This window comes from Pimephales promelas, chromosome 1 (genome assembly GCF_988280905.1).
Source record: "Pimephales promelas chromosome 1, fPimPro1.hap1.1, whole genome shotgun sequence".
NCBI classification, from domain to species: Eukaryota; Metazoa; Chordata; class Actinopteri; order Cypriniformes; family Leuciscidae; genus Pimephales; species Pimephales promelas.
Genome location: NC_142769.1, coordinates 26,347,833 through 26,355,374, shown reverse-complemented (window position 1 = coordinate 26,355,374; position 7,542 = coordinate 26,347,833). Strand labels below are relative to the sequence as shown.

General features: G+C 34.2%; 1 long non-coding RNA gene across 1 annotated transcript; it reads right to left on the bottom strand.

Moving 5' to 3' along the window:
- Positions 1 to 3,640: 3,640 nt before the first annotated feature.
- LOC120479126 (uncharacterized) lies at positions 3,641 to 4,921 on the bottom strand. The gene is made up of 2 exons (XR_005622835.2): positions 4,736 to 4,921; positions 3,641 to 4,487 (listed from the first exon to the last, which is right to left on the bottom strand). It is a non-coding gene; the product is annotated as an uncharacterized LOC120479126 (long non-coding RNA).
- Between the last annotated feature and the right edge of the window lie 2,621 nt (positions 4,922 to 7,542).

The window sequence follows — 7,542 nt, the reverse complement described above, 5'->3', positions numbered from 1 at the left end:
CCAAGTTACTTATATTAACAAGTGGCATCTAAAAAAAGCACAACCTGGGTAATTTCCTGTCTGGGGTGAATTAATAATGTTTCCTCATTAGGCACCATTGAGTGGTGGATTGGATGAATTCCATCTCCGGAGTGGTTGAATTAATTAGATGTCACCCTAAAGAAGTAAATAAGACGTACCGTCACCATAATGACTATAGAGAACTGAAGAATCGAGATGATGAATTAATTGAAAATCAATCTCTTGATGAAAGGTCCCTTTTTTACTTTCCATAACAAGCCAGGAACTGCATCAATAATAGAGGAGATTAGATGTCCCTGAGACATATTTGAGATCCCTCTGTGTCTGGACTTGGGTGACTGCTGTGTTGTCACAAGGGAAAACGACAAAACACAGCTTGAGCTGTCCAATGTCAAACCCATCGCAGTCTTATTACTCAGCTCGCTTAATAGACACTTGTGAGCAGGATATACAGAATGTTTAGAAAATGTACTTTCGCAGACACTGAATAGACTGGGACATTGTTGAGTTTAACCGTGTGCGATACAAGGTTGCCAACAGAATGTAAAAAATGCTGCGATGTTCGTACTGTATATACTGGAAGACTATCACAGAAATGTAAAATTGCAAAGTAGCAATGTACTTAAAGAACATTAAAAGATTTAGTCCTAATCAAAGGAAGCGCAAACACCAACATCCAGTTGAGCACTTGTAGAATAAATACAGCTTGATACTTTCTGACGGTATAAAGAATGATAATACAATCCTTTGTCAAAAGCAAGGTCACTAATCTATTTCAGGTACTTATTTCTGATTATTATGTTTAATCACAGGCAAAGTGTCATATACGAGGAATACAACTTATGTTGCAGATCTGAGGTGTTATTGAACGATAAAAATAAATACAACAAACAAGACCATTTTTTGAATCTGTCTTAAACTCAGGCTTTTAAATACATGTCACCTGTCATGTTGAATATCGTGTCTGGGTGGAATGACCTTGTTTGGACAGGGGTTGACTGCCATTCCGGATGCCTACATGTCAGAACAGTTAGTCTGAGCCAAAATTTCAAGCTGTTCCAAAATGGATACACATCACTATCAAGGTCACTGTGTGGTTTTAAATACATTATTACATCTAGTGTTTCATGCACATGCCGGAAAAAGAATGAATGATTATAACTGCTGTCCTCAATTCTCATACCTCCCTAATGATTTGGGGGGGGGGGACACATTAGCTGTTTATAAAGCTGACATTATAAACATTATAACACAAATAAATCAGATTGAATTTGCAAGCTGGAAAAGCAGCACAAAGGAAGAATAGAGGAAAAAAAGGGCATTAAAGTGCTGCTTTTTGGGGAAGAGCGTATTGACATGAGGCTGTGGGATAAGAGTCTGCAATCATCAGGATAAACAATAACATTGAAGAGGCTCCACTTAGGGTTGATTAGACTGATTCTACCTCTCATCAACCCCTGACAATATTTGAAGGAGAAGTCCATGGCATGACCCCTTTATCTTCATGTAGAAGTTGAAGGCAGTCCCACCTCACCACACACTCAAGCAGAGAGAGCTACCATTTGTTCAAGTACAGTCCAACATTAAGCCCACCTGAGGCCTGCCTCTTTTGAGCACTCCCACGCAAGAGAAAAATGTGCACCATTTTGATAACCCGCTTGGTAAATCTTAAGTATAGCATGTCTTTAAGTCTTATATAATAATTATATAGTATGTATACCCTTAATAAAATAAGATGCAATTGCACCATTAGTTAATGTAAATGTTAACTTTTTATTATTTTTTTTTTATTAAAATTAATTAAATCATTATATCATGAAGAATTAATCATGTATGAAAAAAAAGTTGAATTATCTGTTCCCTTTCAAAGGAACTCAAGCTGTGTCAAACACTGTGGGAATGCCCCTGTGTGAGTGTGTCCTGAAGTACTTATGCACTGGAAAAAATGCCCCTCCAAAAATAAGCAAAAAAAAATTAATACAAGATATTTTTGCTTGTAATAAGCAAAAAAATCTGCCAATGGAACAAGTGAAAATTCTCTTGGTAAGATTTCTTGAAATAAGACATTATATTTAAGCCTTAAAAGATATGAGTGATCTTGAAATTAGCATGGAAAACTCATTTTTAGCTATATTTTACTAGTATTGTGATGTTTTGTGTCTCATAATAAGCTTGTCATGCTCAAAAATAGCATTTTCCCCTCAAAAGTAGCATTTTCTTTTGTCATCCTCTTTGTTTCAAGTGTATTTAACTAATTTTTAGTTCTATAATTGTTACACTCTTCTAGATATAAGTCACCACCAACTTGAAATAAGATTGGAAACTGGCATTTTGAGACAAAATGCCTTGAAGTTAGCATTCCTGACTCATATTAGGCAGTCCTCTTTTGCCATAATAAGCCATAATTTACCATACTGTAATCATCTCAAGTGTATACCTTCTTGTAAGCTCAACAAAAGTGACATGGTTCTAGATTCAAGACATTTTACCTACTAGATTTAAGACATTAACTACTGTTTACTAAACAGAAAAAGTGAAAAATAGACTTACATTTAACCTTTTTTATTTAATTTTTTAAACCGCAAAAATTCCCAGAGGAATGCACAAAACGGTAAAAGTATTTATGGAGCTGCAATATAAAAACATAGTAGAATATTTTATAGATTATAAATGAAAGATCTCTTTACCCTACTCCCACACCTAAACATACCGATTTTATAGACAATATTAAAGGGATAGTTCACTTATTAATTAATTTTTGATGTTTTAGCTTACCTCAAGGGCATCCAAGATGTAGGTGTCTTCTTTTCCACAGTATTTTCAATTTTGACATTTTTCGGTCAAACCGTTGTTGTCTGTCAGTCATATAATGCAGGTATGGGGGTCCACGTCAAAGAGCATGCACAGAGAAGTCCAAATTAAACATGATTTAATGACTCGTAAATGTAAGTACACATTGATGGCCTAAGACACGAAACGAGCGTTTTGTGTGAGAAAACAAACAGTATTTATATAGTTTTTACCTCTTGTTCACAGCCATGTCAAACTGATCTGAATCAGATGTCAAACTGAACCGAACCGTGTCCAACATTACGCCAGAAGTGATCTCTCGCGCGTCAGCAACATCTGATTCAGATCAGTTCGACATGGCTGTTTACAAGAGGTAAAAACTATATAAATACTGTTCGTTTTCCCACCCCCTCCACTCATTTCGTGTCTTTGGCCATAAGTGTGTACTTACATTCAAGAGTCATTAAATCATGTTTAATTTTGACTTCTCTGTGCATGCTCTTTGAGGTGGACCCCCTAAACCTGCATTATATGACTGACATTTTTTGGTCGAACCTGTGTTGTCTGTCAAAGTTGAAAATACTGTGGAAACAAAGACACCTACATCTTGGATGCCCTTGAGGTAAGCGAAAACATATCAAAAATTAATTTCAAAGTGAACAATCCCTTTAAAAGGATAAAACGTAATGAACATAATGTGTAGGGCAATGGCAGTTTTATTAACAATAAAGCATTAAAATATAGTTTGAGCCACTAATCCTACCCTAACCCATTTCTTAAAACTATGTAACTAACGTTACAATTATAAATAAAAACAACAAACATAACGTTACATGTTTAAATCGCAATAATTTATTTAGTGAGAAAATGTCAAAACCGGTACCAAATAAATATCTTTCTTCTTGTTCAGCAGAAGAAAAAAATTCATAAAAAAACAACAACATATTATTGCAAATGAACAAAGTTGAATCAAATATGTTTCTAGAACAGTGATTAAAATTGGCTCGAATATGTTTTAGTATGTGACATGAACTCTGGTGTTGATGCACTCTAAAAACATTTAATATGATTTACTAACCTTTTTAAACTTAGAATATTGATTAAATTTTTAAGCAGTGAAAGCAATTACTTACACTGTATTAACTGAGTAAATGTTAGTAAAACAAATTAAATCGATCTGAGTAACTGCATTTGGTACATTAACAAATAAACTTGAGTAGAAATAATTGGGGGGAAACATTTAAAAACAAATAATTATGAGTAATATAAACTGTGTTTATATGGCAGTAATATTAACTTTTTTTTTATTTCCTCTAAACCTTTGTAAAATATTCCATACAACCACCAGCATAACTACATGACACGGCCTTTATTGTCAATTAATATCCTAACATTACAGCAAACATATTTTATTCTATTTTTAACACATAAGTTATACAATATTGACTACATCTAAACTCATGTAAGAAACATTTTCGATGTAAAAATTAAACATTTAGGCCTAAACATTAAAGTAATTCAAGTGTAATAACCGGTCTGTTATCCAGTATTCACCGGGTCAGCGCTGGTTCCCATGCCGGAGATGGACTCGCCTCTGCGGGGAAACTTCTAAATTTAGACCGCCGTCCTGCGTCACTCACAGCCGAAAAATGCTGCGACGCGACTGACTCCATAACCTGCCAATAAACAACCAGTGCACAGTTCTGAGGACATTTTATCATCCAAATTAGTTATATCCATTATCTTTAAGAATATAGTCGTGTGTTTTTTTTTTTATGCAAGGCCTTACAATCACGCGAAAAGGCAGGCGCAAGTCGACACTCGTTTAAGGTGAGTAACATTGCGGCTCTGTATGTTCTTTTGCATTAAATAACATTATTTAAAGCATATTAATGATTATACAGATAAAATAAAACAAACAAACCTTAATTTCAGGTGGAAATGCTCCAATTCTGCGCCGATGAGAAGAGAAGAGGAGAAGAGATCTCTTCTTTTCTGGACTGGGAGAGTTCAAACAGCGCGCAACCGCAAGTTCAAACAGCGCTCACTCAAGTTCAACCGTTGAGTTGTCGTCACGTCAGAGGGTGGGGAGGGGTGCGTTGTTGTAATCATAGACAATAAAATACATTTTAATTGAGTAAACTTAATTAATTTCTTATGCGTGTTAAATAATAATATTGATTTTATTTTAGAAATATTTGTGGTTCTTGAGACAGATCAGTTTAATTATCCAGTCTCAAATATTGTGATGGAAATTTCACAAATATTAGCTAAGTGTATTTTAAATTAATAATTGGTTAGTCAAAAACTAAATTAGCCTATTTTAGTGAACAACTTAAATATAACTGTAAATTTCAGACAAAATTAATTGTTGGAGTTTTAGTCATTTATTTCGGTATGTTCAACTCAAACTATTGAGTAAATTATATTCAGAGATTTTAGTTAATAAAGACTTCAACACTTCAACATTTAGGAAAGTTTTTTGTTTGTAGGTTGTACTGTGATAAAGTTTAGAGAAATTGTCACAAATGAAAATGAAATCGATGCAGGATATAAAATGAAAACTATTGATATGTGAAATATGGAACTGCATCTTGTAGAACACATTCTAATAAAAATAATTTTGTAATTAAAATGTGCGCTTGCGTGTGTGTAGTTTAAATGTTGTGTTTTTAATCTAAGGCAGATTATACAGTATGTAACCATGACTGATACAGGCATAGGCCTCGACTCAGTGCAGTAAATAAATCAATCAGTAGGCTCCCTCATGCTGGTTCTTATCTTGTCCTCTGTTTATACACATCCATGCTGGAAATTCATATTAAATTTGCATTTTTTTATTTTTACTTCATGAAAATCTATATTGCTTTAGTTGTTTGTAGGACACATATTACATAATATGATTAAAAATACATTAATATTATGCAATTTATATATGTGGTTTTTGCATATGTCCCTTACAATATTCTGTTGGAACATATACAAATCACAGGAGTTTTTAGCAAACCTTTTCCATATGGGAAGGTTTTAAAGTATATTATTGTTAAACACCATGTAGGCTAATGCTTCAAAGCGAGTTTGCAGCAAAAGGCACGAACAGAACGAAATGTTATTATTTATGAGTAACGTTAAACTATTAATAAATGAGACTGAAAATTTAATTGATAAGACAATTGAATGCAATAGAGTCAAAACCACGATTTTAATATGCATAAGTTAAATAGGAATACATACAAATTTGTATGTTGGTAAAGTTGTTTATACGTAAATAAATTACGTTTTTTTTTTTTTGTTTTTTTTTTTGCTGTCATGTCATTGTGAGTTGTTGTGAGTTGGGCATGTTGGCCTGCAGTTTTCAATGAAGCAGATTTGTCTCAATTCAAGTTAAGTCTGTTTCTTGAAACAAGACGATTCATCTTTTACAAATAACACAGCAGCTTAAAAAACTGTCAAAATATCAAAAAAGCTTGTTTCATCTGAGATATGACTCAAAACAAGATATTTTTAAGACAGTTTCACTTAACAAGATATTCAAGATGCACTGTCTAAAAACAAGCTCCTGTATCTTACTTAAATCTTGGTCTTTAGGTAATTTTGTCTTATATTAAGTGAGCTGAGATATTTTGACTAGAAATTAGAAAAATATACTTGGCAAGATTTTGAGTTTTTGCAGTGTGGAATCAGTCCAATGGCAATACATAGGCAGGTGATGTCATCGACCAAGAAACTCTAAAGCATCCCAGAATCACAACCGGGTCAGCTTCTGTGCCTTCAGCAAGTGCTCTGTTTGTGAATCAATATATGTCTAAGTGCTTTAGTATGTCTTTAGTTTCACTAGGCAGGAGTTTTCACATAAAATAAATAATAATTAAAAAAAAAATTAAAGATTGAATGTCAGTTTTTTTTTTTTTTTTTGTAAAAATTGGGTTTTTATTAAATTATTATTCTATAACATCTTGTTTATCATCTCTGAATATATCTTGGGAAAATTCACTAGTTAAGTGCAGAAAAATGGCGATTTATAATGGCCAGCTGAAAAGACTGTTCTCTTTAAGAACACGCAGGTAGAGTGGAGGGGCAATAAACAACATCTCCCGTTTAGCTCTCCTTCTCTCAACACTGCAAAGACACTTCGCCTATCGAAATAAACCACATAACAGAATAAAGTCCTGGGTGAACTACAACAGCACGCAAGTTTTTATTTATTTATTTGTATGCAGTGTTATCGTGTGATGTGATGCGGAGTTTGAAGCTGCTCGTTTAAAAGACCTTGCTTGCCTCTCAATCGTCCAATTTCAAAACGGTTTTCACAGGTTGAATTTTGAGTTCGTAAGCTTTCGAATAATACCTAATCTATGATAATTACTAAAATATATTCCCAGATCGCATCACACATTTGGACATTTTGGATAATTGTATATATATATAGGGTAATTATATATCCGGCCCGAGTATGGTTTGTGGACCTAGTTCCTCTCCTCGACAGCTCTCCTCTTGAGATTCCGATCAGGAGGGACCTACTCTCTCAGGCGAGCGGTATGATTCTTCACCCCCATCCAGAGCTGTTCAATCTGTGGGTTTGGCCTCTGAGGGGGCCCAGCTCATAAGTTCAGGTCTCTCAACTGAGGTTTTTGAGACCATCCTCCACTCCACTTCATCCACAAGGAAGTTATATGCCCTGAAGTGGACACTTTTAACTTCATGGTGTGGTGAACACCGGTTGCAGCCAGT